At 38.7% G+C, this 16,508-nt stretch overlaps 1 protein-coding gene across 18 annotated transcripts in view; it reads right to left on the bottom strand.

Annotated features, from left to right (window-relative positions):
• HHLA2 (HHLA2 member of B7 family) overlaps nucleotides 1–16,508 on the bottom strand; it is a 263,843-nt gene that overhangs the window by 61,937 nt on the left and 185,398 nt on the right. For 6 of the 18 annotated variants that reach the window (XM_063630621.1, XM_063630625.1, XM_063630622.1 and 3 more), the window contains one exon: nucleotides 13,602–13,688. The exons of 11 other annotated variants lie outside the window; for them this stretch is intronic. The gene's annotated coding sequence lies outside the window, so the exon portion shown is untranslated. Of the gene's footprint in view, nucleotides 1–12,476; nucleotides 12,505–13,601; nucleotides 13,689–16,508 lie in introns of those variants that run through there. One more of the 18 variants, XM_055259999.2, reaches the window with a different exon arrangement.

Raw genomic sequence — 16,508 nt, 5'->3', positions numbered from 1 at the left:
GTGAAGACAGCAGCTTAAATATATGTTTCTAATTTTGTTTCTTATCTCCTTAACTCAATAAAAATTTAGGGAAGGGATTTTTCTTTTCAAATTTTTTAAATTTTTGTGGGTACACAGTAGGTATATGTATTTATGGGGTACATGAGATGTTTTGATACAGGCATGCATGTGAAATAAGCACATCATGGAGAATAGGGGTATCTATCCCCTCAAGCATTTATCCTTTGAGTTACAAACAATCCAATTATACTCTTTTAGTTACTTAAAATTGTACAATTAAGTTATTGACTATAGCCAGCCTGTTGTGTTATCAAATAGTGGGTCTTATTTGTTCTTTCTATTCCATTAACCATGCCCACCTCACTGCCCCCCAACCACAGACCCCCCCACTATGGGAAGGATTTTTTTTTGTTTTTGTTTTTGTTTTTTAAGAAATGGATAAACTAGTTCAACCATTGTGGAAGTCAGTGTGGCGATTCCTCAGGGATCTAGAACTAGAAATACCATTTGACCCAGCCATCCCATTACTGGGTATATACCCAAAGGTCTATAAATCATGCTGCTATAAAGACACATGCACACATATGTTTATTGCGGCACTATTCACAACAGCAAAGAGTTGGAACCAACCCAAATGTCCAAAAACGATAGACTGGATTAAGAAAATGTGGCACATATACACCATGGAATACTATGCAGCCATAAAAAATGATGAGTTCGTGTCCTTTGTAGGGACATGGATGAAACTGGAAAACATCATTCTCAGTAAACTATCGCAAGGACAAAAAACCAAACACCGCATGTTCTCACTCATAGGTGGGAATTGAACAATGAGAATTCATGGACACAGGAAGGGGAATATCACATTCCAGGGACAGTTGTGGGGTGGGGGGAGGGGGGAGGGACAGCATTAGGAGATACACCTAATGCTAAATGACGAGTTAATGGGTGCAGGAAATCAACATGGCACAGGGATACATATGTAACAAACCTGCACATTGTGCACATGTACCCTAAAACCTAAAGTATAATAAATAAATAAATAAATAAAATAATGTAGCCATTGCTTAGGTTAAAAAAGCCACTTAGATGGTTTTTTTTTTTTTTTGGAAAGTGCATTTAGTCCTTGTGAACCTCAGTTTCCTCATTGCTGTGGGAATTGAGTATGAAAATAAATATTAAATTTTCTTGTCAAAAAAAAAAAAGAAATGGATAAAGCAGAAAAAGAGGCGAGGCCAACAAAACAAAACAAAACAAAACAAAAAATTCAGCAAAAATTTGGAAACTAGAGAAAAATGGGCAAGTAGTAACTGACTTAGTAGACCCACGAAAATGAATCTCTAGTTATTGGGAAAATGTGAAAGTCCACCACCTTGTACCATATAGTACTCAAAAGACATAGGAACTGCTTTGGAACTGGTAATGGAAAAAAAAGAAAAAGACTAAGATAAGAAAACCTCATAGGAAAGCTATTCTTATAGCCATCCAACGCAGGTGGGATGAATCCCTCCCAATTAATAGGTGAGACGTCCTGACTGATGACGCCATGTACACACCAAGAGGTGAGAACACATTGTATTACATCATGGAACTTTCTAAACATAGTGGGACAACACCCAGGCTAGTCTGGAATGAGCTTGAGAATGTTTTGAAAGCAAGAATGAGAATAAGCAGACTTGGTTTTTTATCATAGTTAAGGGGTGGGATGAGGGAAAATCCACTCCGCTACATAGGTTGAACTTTCTGCTGTGTCCAGGGGGCAGCACTAGCTTTCTTACCAGCTTGCTCAAATATAGGGCAAGAGGAAAGAGGAGGTGGGCATGAAAGCTCTCAGCAGTCAAAGATAAAAAATGGAGTCAGACTCTATTAAATGATTTAAGAAGTTAAACCCCCTAGATTCTCTCCTGCACTCCACTTTACTGAACAATTGTCCCTTTCTTTGGAGAAATCCATGGAGAAACAAAGCATAATAATGTCTGAATTGATGGTCTAGGCACAGATTAGAGTTAAGGTAGAGGTTAAGACTAATTTATCAAACAGATATCTAATGCTGGATACAGAGACCCAGCCCATCCCCCTGCCTACATCACCCTCCAGTGACTTCCACCTGAGAGGCATGGCCCACAGTCCAAGCTCTTAGAGCCTCCAATAAGCTTCCTTCATTCTTAATGTTAAGCAGACATTGAGGGATTACCAGATACCCTGAGGAAAGCTGTCACAGAAGACAGAAGTAAACGAAACCAACCTCCCTTACAAAAAGACATCCTGGAGTAAATAAAAATATTCAAGCAAGCGAGGGTGAAAATCAACAAAACCAAATGAAATAAAACTATAACATCTTCAGAGAGATAAGAAAAAGTTACATTCATAAAAACGGAACAGAATGGCATAAGAAATTAACATAAAAGACATCTTAGAATTGAGAACATAAGAGCAGAAGTCATTAACATTGTTAGAAAATAAAGTAGAGCAGAGGCAGAAAATAAGCAAAAAAGATTTTTAAAATCAGGTGAGAACTCTAAAAACTCTAGAAAAAAGAGAAAACAGGAAACAGGGTAGAAAGCAAAAGTATTTAAGAAAAATTTCCAGAATAATAAATGAATTGCTATTACTGAAAAAAAGCTTACTGAATAAAAGCGGTGGATGAAAGCATTCACACAAAGATACTTCATTTTGAAATTTCAGAAAACTAGGGAAAAAGAAGAGTTCAAGAGAAAAAAGCTAATAGAAAGGGCAGGGAATCATAGTGGCTTCAGACTTTGCAACAGCATGACTTGCCAGCAAAAAAAAAAGTGCAACCACATCCAGAATTCTAAAGAAAAATTACTTGTAACCTGCAAGTATGGTCAAACTCCCAAACTTGGGAGAGCAGAATGACATTTTCAGACATGCACTATCCCAAAAACAAAATAAATGTATTACCCATCCTGTCTTGTCAAGAAGCTATGGGAAAATGTGCTCCACCAAAATAAAAGTATAAACCAAGAAAGACAACGACGCGATACAGGAAATTAGTTCAAAATAGAAGAGGAGTCAAGGGATTCCCAGGAGGATGGAGAACAGACATTCCAAAATGCTAGCTGGAATCTGGACCAGACTGGAGAGGAGTGAGTCTAAATGGACATGCCTCTGCCTGTTAGAACCATGATCCCCACTGCTTTGGCACAGTCTTTTTTTTTTTTTAAACACCTGGAGAAATGTTCTGGCGAGACTGGCCTGGATACGAATCTAGTGATCTTGACAATTTGCTAATAAATTCCTTATTCTTTCTTCCAGGTCCTGCTGCCTAAGTCAGCTGTGGACATTTATTCATTCTACCAAAGTGTTCTGTTATCACTGACTTCTGCCAGCTGGAACAAGCTTAGCAGCAAGAAACCCAGGGTAATTCATGCCACTCCCACTGATCATGTGGTTAGTACCTGCTTTGCATTACAGTCCTTGCAAATGTATGGACTGTGGTGAGCCTCATGGTCTCTCCCTCTGAATACACCAGAAAGCCCCCTTATAAAGTCCCAGGATGCAGAAGACTGCAAGTTCATCTTGTCCTAGACAACTTTACCTAACAGTGGTGACCATACCCTCCTCACACAACTAGCTTTGTATTTGCCACCCACATTTTAAAAATCTATATAATATTTAGGACTGCATATAGTTATATATACACACACACTCTATCATTTAACTATCAAAACTATGAAGAAAACCAAGGGAATGCATAACCCTAAATTCTAGATGATTTACCTGTGAAGAGGGGAGGCATGATGACAATCAGCAAATGCAGGAGGATTCTATTAGGTTGGTGCAAAAGTAATCGTTGTCTTTTCCATTAAAAGTCATGACAAAAACCGCAATTGCTTTTGCACCAACTTAATAAATTCTATTTCATAACCTTGGTGGAGGATTCAAAGGTTAGGTTTTTTTTCTGTTGTTCTTTGGACTGCATATTTTACACACAATTTCACACACAGAAAATAAAAGGAAAAGAAATAAGCCTACTCGTATAGAAATGGTTCAAGTGTAAATTGGAACAAACTTCCTGGCTGACTTCTTGGCAACAAATATCAAAAACCTTAAAATTGGCCATGCTTTTTAAGCCAATAATTCTTCTAGGAAATAGTCTATGAAAAGCTGGACACTGTGCAAAGTATACAGATTTGCTAAATCAGAAACAGTGAAAACTTAGGAGCCCAAAATACCCTATCTTGCAGAATTTATTAAAATAAGTGGGATATTCATGCAATTGACCATTATGCAGTCATGACATGCTGTTGTTTACTGTCATGGGTAAAGTCGACATTATACTGAAATTTACTTCAAATACGCATAGGCTATGTGATATGTACATGCATGCACGGGGTGAATCTGCTCCCCAGGGATGGTTAGTTGATATCTGAAGAATCCTATTCAGAGCAAGCACTCCACAAATCTGTGCTTAGAAGCAGCTACTACAAGTGCTTCAATGAGAACTAACTCTATCAGTATCGGGTTTGCTAACTAGCAAAAGAGATACTCAAAATATTTTATTGTTGGTAAAATGTGCAAGCACATCTGCTCTTGCATTAATAGGAGTATGATAGAAATCACAAGAGCAGTTAGCACTAGAATATTTTAGTGTCTGCCTCTAGTAAACTTGTCATGAAAGGAACTTCAAGTACCTAAAAGAAAAGAGCTTGGTACATCACCAAGTTTTGCAAGAACAGCTTTTGTGACTCTTTATGGTCACTTGCTAAATGTTGTGTGTGTGTATTATTTTGGGTTCTTCAGAGAAGCAGATGCCAAGACAGAATTATTGCAGAAGATTTATTGGTAGAATATCCAAGAAGGACAAGGAGAAGGAGCTGAAGAAGGTAAAAAGAAGCTTAAGACCATAATAAAGTTCTAACACTTGTAAAAGCGTCGAGGAAGGAAGGAAGATCAAGTGGGAAGAGTCTCAGATTAGAATGGGGTTCCAAGAAAGCTTCAGCCTGACCAATGGAGAAGTTGTATGCCAAAGTCATATGACTCTATTTTCCTTCTTTAAGTCAAGTACCTGATGTGGTGTGAGGAAAAAAAAAAAAAAGTATTTTACTAGCTATCACTACAGTTTCTTTCAGGGTCTTTGCCTCTTTCCCACCCAGGCCCTCATATTCTGAACTATCTCATCAAGGCATGTTCCTAAGTTATCATAAATAAAAAATAAACAGAATTTCGGATGTGGGAAGGAGAGAAGAGAGAAGGAACAGAGAAAGAGCATAGGAACAAGGTAGTCAGTGGCCAAAGAACTTAGAGCTGCCTTGTGAGTGATATTGTATGTGTTTGGGGAGAATGGAGCTATTTGCGAAATGGAGAAAAGGAAATAGCTACAAAATGAAAGAAATGAGCTGTCATAACCAATGTTGACACAGAGACAAAGATAAATATGAATCTCTGGGGAATTCCAGGAATCTTGGAGAATGCACTTCCATATGGTGTAGGATGGAAGTAAAGCTGATCTAAAGTAGGTTGTAAGAAGCAGGATCAACACAACTTATAGCTTAAAGACAGACACAGGCAAAATATATGTGAGTAGGAAAATATTTGACAGCATGAATAAAATGTTAGTATTGTTTCTTTACATGATAGAGTTGTGGATTTTTTTTCTTCTCCATTTTCTAATTTTTCCTCAATGAACATGAATTAGTATAATACGAAGAAAAGATGCTGGGGAAAAAGGAAAATAATTTGGGTGATTGTTTATTTCCAGGAATTAGACTGAGCATTAGCTAAGTGCAGGCATTGTTTTCAGCACAGTTTCCAACATAATTGGTGAATTATAAAAGAACTCCATAGAGAAGGTCAGTTTACCCTGTAACCCATGGATGGATGCACTTTGCAGCTAATGCATCCTGGTAGACATATTTAGGAGACCATGTTTGTCAAAGTAGAATTTTTAGTTAGGATTTTATCCATGGCCATTGATGATGACTGGCTATACCCTCCATGAAAAGCTATTGTCTAGAACCATTCTATTCTGCTTTATAATGAGGTCTGAAGAAAAACATTGCTCCATAAGGACCAAATTCAAAATTGGCTATAGTCAAAGCTAATACTGATTTTTTTTTTTTTTTTTTTTTTTTTTTGAGATGGAGTCTCGCTCTGTCACCCAGGCTGGAACGCAGTGGCGTGATCTCAGCTCACCGCAACCTCAGCCTCCCTGGTTCAAGTGATTCTCCTGCCTCAGCCTCCTGAGTAGCTGGAATTACAGGCATGTGCCACCACACCTGACTAATTTTCTATTTTTAGTACAGACAGGGTTTCTCCATGTTGGTCAGGCTGGTCTCGAATTCCCGACCTCAGGTGATCTGCCTGCCTCAGATTCCCAAGGTGCTGGGATTACAGGTGTGAGCCACCACGCCCAACAATATTTTCTTTAATAAGTAATCTCCCAGGCCGGGCATGGTGGCTCACGCCTGTAATTCCAGCACTTTGGGAGGCTGAGGCAGGCGGATCACAAGGTCAGGAGTTCAAGGCCAGCCTGACCAACATGGTGAAACCTTGTCTGTACTAAAAATACAAAAATTAGCCAGCTGTGGTGGTGCGTGCCTGTAATCCCAGCTACTTGGGAGGCTAAGGCAGGAGAATCGCTTGAACCTAGGAGGCAGAGGTTGCAGTGAGCCAAGATCATGCCACTGCACTCCAGCCTGGGCAACAGAGTGAGACTCCATCTCAAAAAAAAAAAAAAGAAGTAATCTCCCTACTATCCTAGGCTACCTCACCCTCTTACAGATTTGATTAATCAGGATTCTATTAGTAAACTTACATCCTGCCTATGTAAAATAATAAAGTACCAACCTCAAGGGCTGGGCCATCTAAATGTTCCCTTCTTCCCTCACTGCTGCTCACTCCTCCACTTGCCTGCTTAATTTCTAAAGCTTATATAGCCATCATTACTCAGCAACAGCTGGGACTTTAGACCACCTTATTAGAGGATAGTGAAGAATATGTCTATACTTTAAAAAAATCCTGGTTAGAAATGTCACAGAGATCCCAGTTGCACACCATATATCCACTTCTACGGATTCGTTAAACTCTATCCTTGGATTAAGCTGGATCACAGTAAGAATATGTGCTGTCACTGGCCACAGTGTCTTTCTATAAAGACAAAAGGCTCCCCTTCTTCCAGGTAGACCCTGCCTCCTACCATGGTACATGATTTGATGAGAGGAACCAGGACTGGATTGCAGTTTCTATTTACCCCATGAGCCTAGTACACTGTTCAATCTGGATAACTGTCCACAACAGCCATGATTTTTGTGCTTAGAAGACATTAACTTAGACCCATGAAGAAATCCTGTCACTAAGTCATGCTTCACCTCTGAACTTTTTCTATCCTCCTATCTCTCCAGCCATATTTATTGAGGGTCTTAGTGGACCAATGTTCACAGCTTTTTGGATTTCATGGACCAGTTACATTCCTAAAGAAAATGGTTTTCGGGAACTGACATAGGGCTGCCAAATTTTATTTGGAAAAAAAAAATAGGGCCTAAAGTGTGCAATTTAGTAAACATAGTAATTTCAAAATAAAAGCCAATATTTCTGGAGAAATAAAAGCTGTTTACCTAAATTCACATTTTTCCTTGGATAAAGTAAAGCTTAATCAGTGCATTGGGATGTGGTTGACCTAGCTGTAACTGTCTGCCTTTCCGGCATCCTCTGGGCCCTTCTCTTCCAAGGTACACCAGTTGTCTGCAGGTTCTCCAGCCTACCGCATCACTTCTCTTGGTCTCTGAACCTGGGTGATGCCTTTTAATCTTTCAGATCTTAGACTGGGGAGTCAAGGAAGGATTCTAAGCCAGAGACATTTAAGCAAATTTAGGAACTGTTACTTTTCCATAAATGATACAAAAGCAAAGCATAATTAGTTATATATCTATAGATTTAATATTTATCCTGCCTACTATACTGTAAGCTTCATGAGAACAGCATTCATGTCTACGTAGCTTTGCCTCTGGCACCTGACCCAGTATCTGGCCACCTTAGTACTTGTTTTTAACCAGAGGAACTTCTTCCCTTCTTTCTGAATATTAAAGATTTTATAATTTGTTTCTCACCTTGCCCTGTTTCCAAGAATCTTAGACACAGGATTATACTTTATCACAGCAACTGTGTTGACTTTTCTGGCTGGAATATTTACTCTCTCCTCTTTCATCTTTTTTTTTCATTTTTTTTTTTTTTACTGTTTGTCGTAAGCTGTTCTAAGCTGTTTCAAATTTCAGAAACATGTAGGGTGTAAATAAATAAATAAAAGCCTTATAATGCAATAGCTCACCTGTTCCTGAAATAAAATGCTGACATTTCAAATGTTCCTTATTGTAAAGGTTAGATGACTAAATATATTCCTCTTCTGTTACCTTAGATTACCCAAATAAACATCCAGCACATATAAACCACACAAATAGATCAGGCTTGTGAAGGAGGTAGCTTTAAGGGCCAGGTAGATGTTTGAAAAATCAAGATAAAAGAAAATGCAAGGTATAGCATTCTAGTTTAAAAACAACCAACCATAAGAAAACTACCACATATACTTCTATGTATGCTTATTATATGCCCTTTTAAAATACCAACAGAAGCCAGCTGCCAGCTGGGGTGCTTTCCAAAGATTTTGAACAAGCATCACGACTCTATTCTCCCATGAGGCTTATATAGGTCTGCTCTTAACATTCTAAATGGATTAGAGTAGCTGTCTCTAGTTTGGTAAATAATACTTAAAACTGGGCCAAACATCAATCAAGCTTCAAATTCTGATTATTTTCTAATAAAGAGGATTTAGCACAAAATATACAGAAGGCAACATATCCTAATTGGCTTAATGACTCCTTTAAGACATATATCACATGCAATGATAGGGTAATTGCTCTGAGAAAGTACACTGACATGGACCCTGGACACACATTTAAGCTACAAGAGACTGTAATTCCCATTCTATGGAACAGGAGCCATCTTGGTCATATCTGAGGATTCTCTGATAGCTGAAGTTCTTGTCTCCAAAGCTGCAAGGCTCAATCAGCATGCACGCACTTTTATGGAACATCCAGGGCTCAGCTCTGAACTCAAGGCTCTTCTAAGGGCAAAGAGGCAAGAGGATGCACCCCTGGCACACACTTGCTGAGCCCCCTTGAATTTAATTCCACAGGGTGAGAGCCTCTGATAAAATGCTTAACGTGGGTACAAAAGCACCATTTCCCACCCATCTGGGAAAATAAGGGTGTTTGTTCTTCTGAAGAGCTGAAAATAAATTTTGGCCCAGAGCTTGATATCTTGCTTAGTAGGACAGCAAACTTTCTATTCAGATAAGTAGGTGAAAAAATCTCAATTAAGAGTAGCAGGCTTCTTTGACAGTGGTGACACCTGCCTCAGCGTCAACCCAGTGGGTGTTTCAGCAGGAAGCAGTGAGAGCATGGGCTCTGGAGTCAGGCTTGGCTGTGACTTATAGCTCCAAAATTTACAAGTGAGATGACTCATAATATGATAATCTTTAAACTGTTTCCTTCCTTGTGAAATGGAGGTTCAAGGTGGCAGTGGATAAAAATAATGCATTTCATCCTCACATCAACCGATGAAGTAAAATGTCTGGCTCTATAATAGGTACACAAATATTTGTTCACATCCTACCACCCTCTCCTCACCTTCCCATCTTCTCAGCTTTCCTTTTGACCGGGGAGGTTGCAAGTGACATGGAGAGAGGAGCCATGGTATGGCCAGGCCCAGCCCCCAGGCATCTGCGGTCAGGAAAACCCCTCCCCATCCCTGCCAACCTTCCTCACTGCCCAACAACATTCTTATCCTATTTAAAAATTGGGAAGCAATGAATTTCAATAACTTCAAGAACAGATTCAAAAGGGGAAGGAATCCACAAAATGGAAAAAAAGGCCAGCCTAAGGATGTAGGAGTAGGAAAAGTTTTTTTTTTTTTTTTTTTTTTTTTTTTTTTTTTTTTTTTTTTAAGAGACAGTATAGGGCCATGGATTTGCTTTGCTCCTGCTGACAAGAGTAAGTGCTCACAAGAATATGGAATGCAGTGCTACAGTTGTTCCCCCAATCTCCTCCATCTCTTTCTCCTTTGACCTCTTTCTCTGTATCAAATATTCATAGGCACAAATCTTAGCACAAAAGATTGCCAACTTGCTAGTGTTGATGTGCACAAAGATAAAAAAAAAAAATCAATCTGAACTCCACACAGCAGAAGTAAAGGTATATACAATTATGCGACATCACGGTGTGTACTAGAGTTAATGCTAGGAATGATGGAACTCAGAAGAGAAAGTGATACCTCCTCTGTGAATTGATCGTAGTCCCCAAAGATAATTAAATTGTGCATTTTAAATTAAGAAGGACTTAGTTGGGGTCTGGAGACAAAAAGGAGGGGTTTGATGAAGTCATCATAACCCTGAAAGACGTATGCTCGGAGTTCAGTTCCTGAACACTCTTAGCTTCGATTTCCACACTAGTAAGTTAGGACTGACTTGCCCAAGGTCACAGAGGTTAATGTCTACGTGGCAAAGAGTCAGACCTTACTCCATATCCAGTCTTTTCACTACCCCATAGATATAACTACAGGTAGGGTCCATACAGGACATCTGTTGTGCAGGACTTCAACCTACTTAGTCCACCTCTTACTCCAGCCACTTTGTAGCAGTTAGTTCTGTGAAGGTTTTAACCAGGCAGCTACAGGGGCAGTCAGTGGCATTTTGCCTTGGTGCTGCACCACTGCCCAAAGAGCTCTGAAGCGGAGATTGAGAGCACCACAGGAATCCTCCCAGCACCCCCACAACACATGCACACACAACCCAGAAACAGAGGAGGTAATATCTGTGGGGGCCCTGGAGAGGATGAATAAATGCTCCCACTCCTTGCCCTTGTTGAATGGTTCTGAAACTTATTTACAAATGTTCTCCAGAAAATCCCCCAGGATTGAGCATAGTTCCCAGTGGTTGGGATCCAATCAATAACACATCTGTGTTGACCTTCCCTCATTGCTGGTTTCACTCCCCCTGAATCACAATCCTGCTTGTGGTTACCACAAGACTACCCACACCAGCCTTTTTCCAAAATAAAGAATTGTGCATGACTCAAGCCTGAGAAAAACTGTCTTTATATTATTATCTCACAGAATGTATATTTCTAGTCTTAGAACAGACTTGCGTTTCTAACTACCCCACAGGTATTGATACTCTTGAAAACTCTTGGAATGCCACGTTACACTGGTCAGAAGTACAGTATCGTCCTTTTGCCATGAAAACTAGCCTCTCCAGACCTTAATTTTGGCAAGGCACCACTTTTCTCCTTAATTTCAAAAGGTTGAGTCCTCCCACAACTGTTTGTTCCTCAAGAATGTTCAGCTGTTGTGTTTTTTTAGTTTCATCATCACTACATTGAAGCTCTGTTCACAACCTCCATTTCACCATCTCACCAGATTAAACAGATTTTCTCCATTCCCTCTGTAAAATATACTCTTAGTTCAGGTTCCCTTGAGGCAGAGCCAGAAATGGTGATTATCATGCAGTGGAATTACTGAGGGTGAGCTTTCAGGAGAAAATTGTAAGGAATCAAGAAGTAGGACAGAGATAGGGAAGAAGCCAAGCAAAAAATGAGTTTCGCTGAGGTCTGGTCTCTATCTCATAGCATGAGGAGCACTGGAACCTGAGTGGCACCACAGACTTGCTCACCCTTGCTGCAAGGGGCCAGCTTGTCCTCAAATCAGCCTGTCACTGGGCATGGGCCACCCCCGGGGAAACATCATAGCTTCCCAGGCATCTCTGGGCAAAGGTTAATCTCTGGAAAAGAGTGCATACAAAGGTCATTAGCAGCCAGCAGTCACAGCAGCTGGAGTTTGGGTGCACCTGCCTAGAAAAAGGGATCTGGGCAGGACATCAACAGGCCCTACTGTTCATAATTTCTCTGTCCCTTGACATAGCTAGTAGTCTGCAAGGTCCAGCCAGGGAGCAGAAACACCACAGGTTTTTGATAAAGAAGAAATTTATTATCTTACAGAAAATTGGCCACATGGGTGATGGCTGGGAGGCAATAGGGGTGAGTGAGGCAATCCAGAAATTAGCAGTAACAAGAAGCTGCTATAACCCATAAGGCTGGAGGGACAACAGAAGAAGGTACTGTTGAGAGTCAGGACCGTCTGGGGGGATTTAGAGCCACTAAGAGAATGCAGAAGAGAGGCAGCCTCTGCCAGGACACCTCAGGAAGTAAGAATGGTGAATGGGGGGAACGTGGCTTCTTCCCTCCCCTCTCCTCCAGCCCTCCTGTTTTCCACCTGTGCCTGCCATTGGCCAGACATACACAGAAGCCAGAGGGAAAGGCAGTCTGGGAAATGTGGTTTCTTGCAATGTGGCACATAGCAGAGTGAGGAAGGGCAGAAAAGAGAACAAGAACTGATAAGCAGATACTGACACACCGCTGCAGTACATCTGCACACTTCTGTTCATACCAAGTGAGTTATATACTTACCAAAACAGCTGTGTTTTGTCCATTTTCTCTGCTATTATGTAGAGTAGACTAGTTTGGGGACATAGACATTTCTTGAGATTAAAATAGAAGTAATCAAATCTATGTCAGGCCCTAGTTACTGCAATCAAATGTGTATATACCATGTGTGATTTCTCTAGCTCAGTTTCTAGTTCTCAACTATGGAAAAGACCAACCTTGAAAGCTACACTCCTTTCTCGTGCCCAATACCCAACCTTAAATCTAGAAAAAGGGACAAGCTTTTTCTAGAGCTTGGCTCTAGAAAAGTTGGAGGATTTTTGAAGGTAGTATCAAGAATCCAGCTCCATTTCATCCATAATTTTGGCACAGACTGATTTACCAGGATGCTCCTCTCACTTGAATTTCCATTTTCTCTTTCTTATATCTGGGTAAATAATACTTAATGTTTGATATTACTTGATGTTTTCAAAATGTTAGCCATCACTTTAAATATTTCACTGTAAGTAAGCATTAAACATAGGTAGCTAACATAGGTAGCATTAAACATAAGTAAGCATTAAACATAGGTCCAAATTTAGTTGGCATATTTACATGTGTCTTTAATTATTATTTGCAAAGTTGTGCCAGTACTTGGGATTACTCAAGAGGCAGTTTAGACAAAGGCCATCCCAAAGGGCTTAACAAAATGATTACAGGCTTATTAGAAAACACAGAAAGACAAGCTTCCCAGGTGTTGTTCTCTACTACTTGCAAATCACACCGCTGAAAACAGACCATAGGTTTGTTATGAGTAGAACAATTTCCTAAGTACATATGCTAGATACAGACACATACCCCTATTTACACTTGGTAAAGTGAGAAACAACAGATTTCTGTAAATGTTCTGAATTCTATATTTCTTTAAAACAACATGGAAGGTCTATAAGTTATAACCCTCTACCAGATTTATAGTGCATTTTGGTGAATGGTAATACTATTTCTTACACAAGAAATAGTATTTTTGTGTAGGAATATCTGCATACATTTGCCAAAACTTCATTTACGCTAAAGATGATGTCTGAATATGTCTTTTAAATGTTGTATTAAAATTTTTCTGTTCAAGGAATTTATACACATAGAGTAAAATATAGTATAGCAAATACTCACATCTTCCCCAAATCCAATTCTCGATGGTCTCTCAAGCTTTCAAATCAGTCTTGAGATGTACCACAAGGGCATCCAGTTCTATATGTGCTGAGATGAGAAATCAAATCCATAATCATAACAAACAAGCAAATTTATTCTCACTGCCAATGTGGATGTGGGATGCAGTTCATTTTCAGTGATTAATGACTTGTGAGAATCGGAATTCAGATCATTATACTATGAACATTTCTCTTGATAATCCAAATGAATTACTCTGACTTGCCAAGAAATTTCAAAAAAATTAACAATTAAACCAGCTGATTTTTTCCAATAAGAGGGGAACAATATGTCATTAACCTCTACAGAATATGATGGATGAAAATAACACAAATATATTAACAGACATTTTTGATGAATTTTGAATTCTTTGGGTATTTTTCCCCTGAAGGTAATATGTAAAATGTATAATTGCTTTTTATTCATGTAAGACTTATTTTTCCTATAAATATCAAAACTGGGACTAACATAACATCTTTTATTAATTTAGCCTAATTTCTCTCTGGAAAAATATATTTTCTCTGATCTAGATAAATATAAGCGGTATAAGAATACAAATTTGGGGAGTCATGAGGAGGAGAAAGAAAGTGCTAATTTTTAAAAAGTAGGGGTATGTCAAAAGGACATGGGCATCAACTTTAAAGAGCCCGTAATGACCAAAGCTAGAAATTTTAAGCAGCAAAATAAATTATAATATTGGATTATAACCCAAAGAATAAAAAATCCATGTAATATAAATAATCCACTAATGTGCGTAAATAGTTGAATACATAACTTTTTTCCATACCAAATAATTTCAAATAATATATATAAACATACTACTCTCCTTCAAGAGGTGGGGCAGCTTAATTTCCCTCCCCTTGAGTGTGGGCTGGATTTAGTCATTCATTTCCAACAACCAGAGCATGGGGGAAAAAATAATAATTTTATAATGGAAAACCCTGACAGACATTACTTTAACCATGTGATTAAGATTAACATTATCAGCAAGTCATGTTGCTGTTATGTATCCCTACACGTGATAAGGGCACTACACCTGTGTAGTACTCTGCCACAAAACCCACAACCCCAGTCTAATAATGAGAAAAACATAAGACAAAGCCAAATTGAAGATAGTCTACAAATTACCTGAGCATTATACCTCAAAACTGTCAAGGTCACAAAAAAACAAAAAAGGAGAAACTTGCAGTTTGGAGCAGACTAAGAAGACCTAACTGCTACCAAAGCCATCCTAAGCAAAAAGAACAAAACTTGAGGAATCACATTACCTGATTTTAAATTATGCTACAGAGCTATAATAGTCAAAACAGTGTGGTACTTGCATAAAAACAGACACATAGACCAGTGGAACAGAATAGAGAACCCAGAAAAAAATCTACACGTGTACAGTAAATTCATTTTCAACAAAGGTACCAAGAACATTCACTGGGGAAAAGATAGTCTCTTCAATATATGGTGCTTGCAAAACTGGATATCCATATGCAGAAGACTGAAACTAGAACCCTACCTCTTGCCATATACAAAAATCAAATAAAAGTGGATTAAAGACTTAAATCTAAGACCTCAAACCATAAAACAGTTACAAGAAACACTGGGGAAAATCTCCAGGACATTGGTCTGGGGAAAAATTTCTTGAGCAATACCCCACAAGCACAGGCAACCAAAGCAAAAATGGACAAATGGGATCATATCAAGTTAAAAAGCTTCTGCATAGCAAAGGAAACAATCAATAAAGTGAAGAGACAACCCACAGAATGGGAGAAAATATTTGCAAACTACCCCTCTGACAAGGGATTCATCACCAGACTATATAAGGAACTCAAACAACTCTATAGGAAAAAATCTAATAATCCAATTTAAAAAAATGGGCAAAAGATTTGAATAGACATATCTCAGAAGATGTCAAATGGCAAACAGGCATATGAAAAGGTGCTCAACATCACTGATCAGAGAAATGCAAATCAAAACTATAATGAGATATCATCTCACCCCCATTAAAACGGCTTCTATCCAAAAGACAGGCAATAACAAATGCTGGCAAGGATGCGGAGAAAAGGGAACCCTCATACCTATTTGGTGGGAATCTAAATTAGTAAAACAGTATGAAGAAAAGTTTGGAGGTTCCTAAAAAAACAAAAAATTGAACTACTGTATGATCCAGCCATCCCACTGCTGGGTATATACCCAAGAGAAAGGAAATAAGTATATCAAAGAGATATTTGCACTCCTATGCTTGTTACAGCATGTTTATAATAGCTAAGATTTGGAAGCAATGTAAGTGTCCATCAACAGATAAATGGATAAAAGAAAATGTGGTACATATACACAATGGAGTACTATTCAGCCATAAAAAAGAATGAGATCCAATTAGTTGCAACGACATGGATGGAGCTGGAGATTATGTTAAGTGAAATAAGCCAGGCACAGGAAGACAAACGTCACATGTTCTCACTCATTTGTGGGATCTAAAAATCAAAACCATTAAACTCATGGGCCTAAGGAGTAGGTTTGATACCAGAGGCTGGGAAGGGTAGTGGTGGTTACGGGGAAGGTGGGGATGGTTAATGGGTACAAAAAATAGTTAGAATGAATAAGACCTATTATGTGATAGCACAACAGAGTGACTATAGTCAATAACATAATTGTAAATTTTAAAATAACTTTAAGAGTGTAATTGAATTATTTGTAATTCAAAGGACAAATGCTTAATAGGATGGATACCCCATTCTCCATGATGTCCTTATTTTACACTGCATGCATGTATTAAAACATTTCATGTATCTCATACATATATATACCTGTTATGTACCCACAAAAATTAAAATTGAAAATAAAAAAATAGAGGGGTGGAGCCAAGATGGCCGAATAGGA

Source organism: Symphalangus syndactylus, chromosome 21 (assembly GCF_028878055.3).
Source record: "Symphalangus syndactylus isolate Jambi chromosome 21, NHGRI_mSymSyn1-v2.1_pri, whole genome shotgun sequence".
NCBI lineage: Eukaryota > Metazoa > Chordata > Mammalia > Primates > Hylobatidae > Symphalangus > Symphalangus syndactylus.
This window is presented reverse-complemented; position numbering and strand designations above follow the sequence as displayed.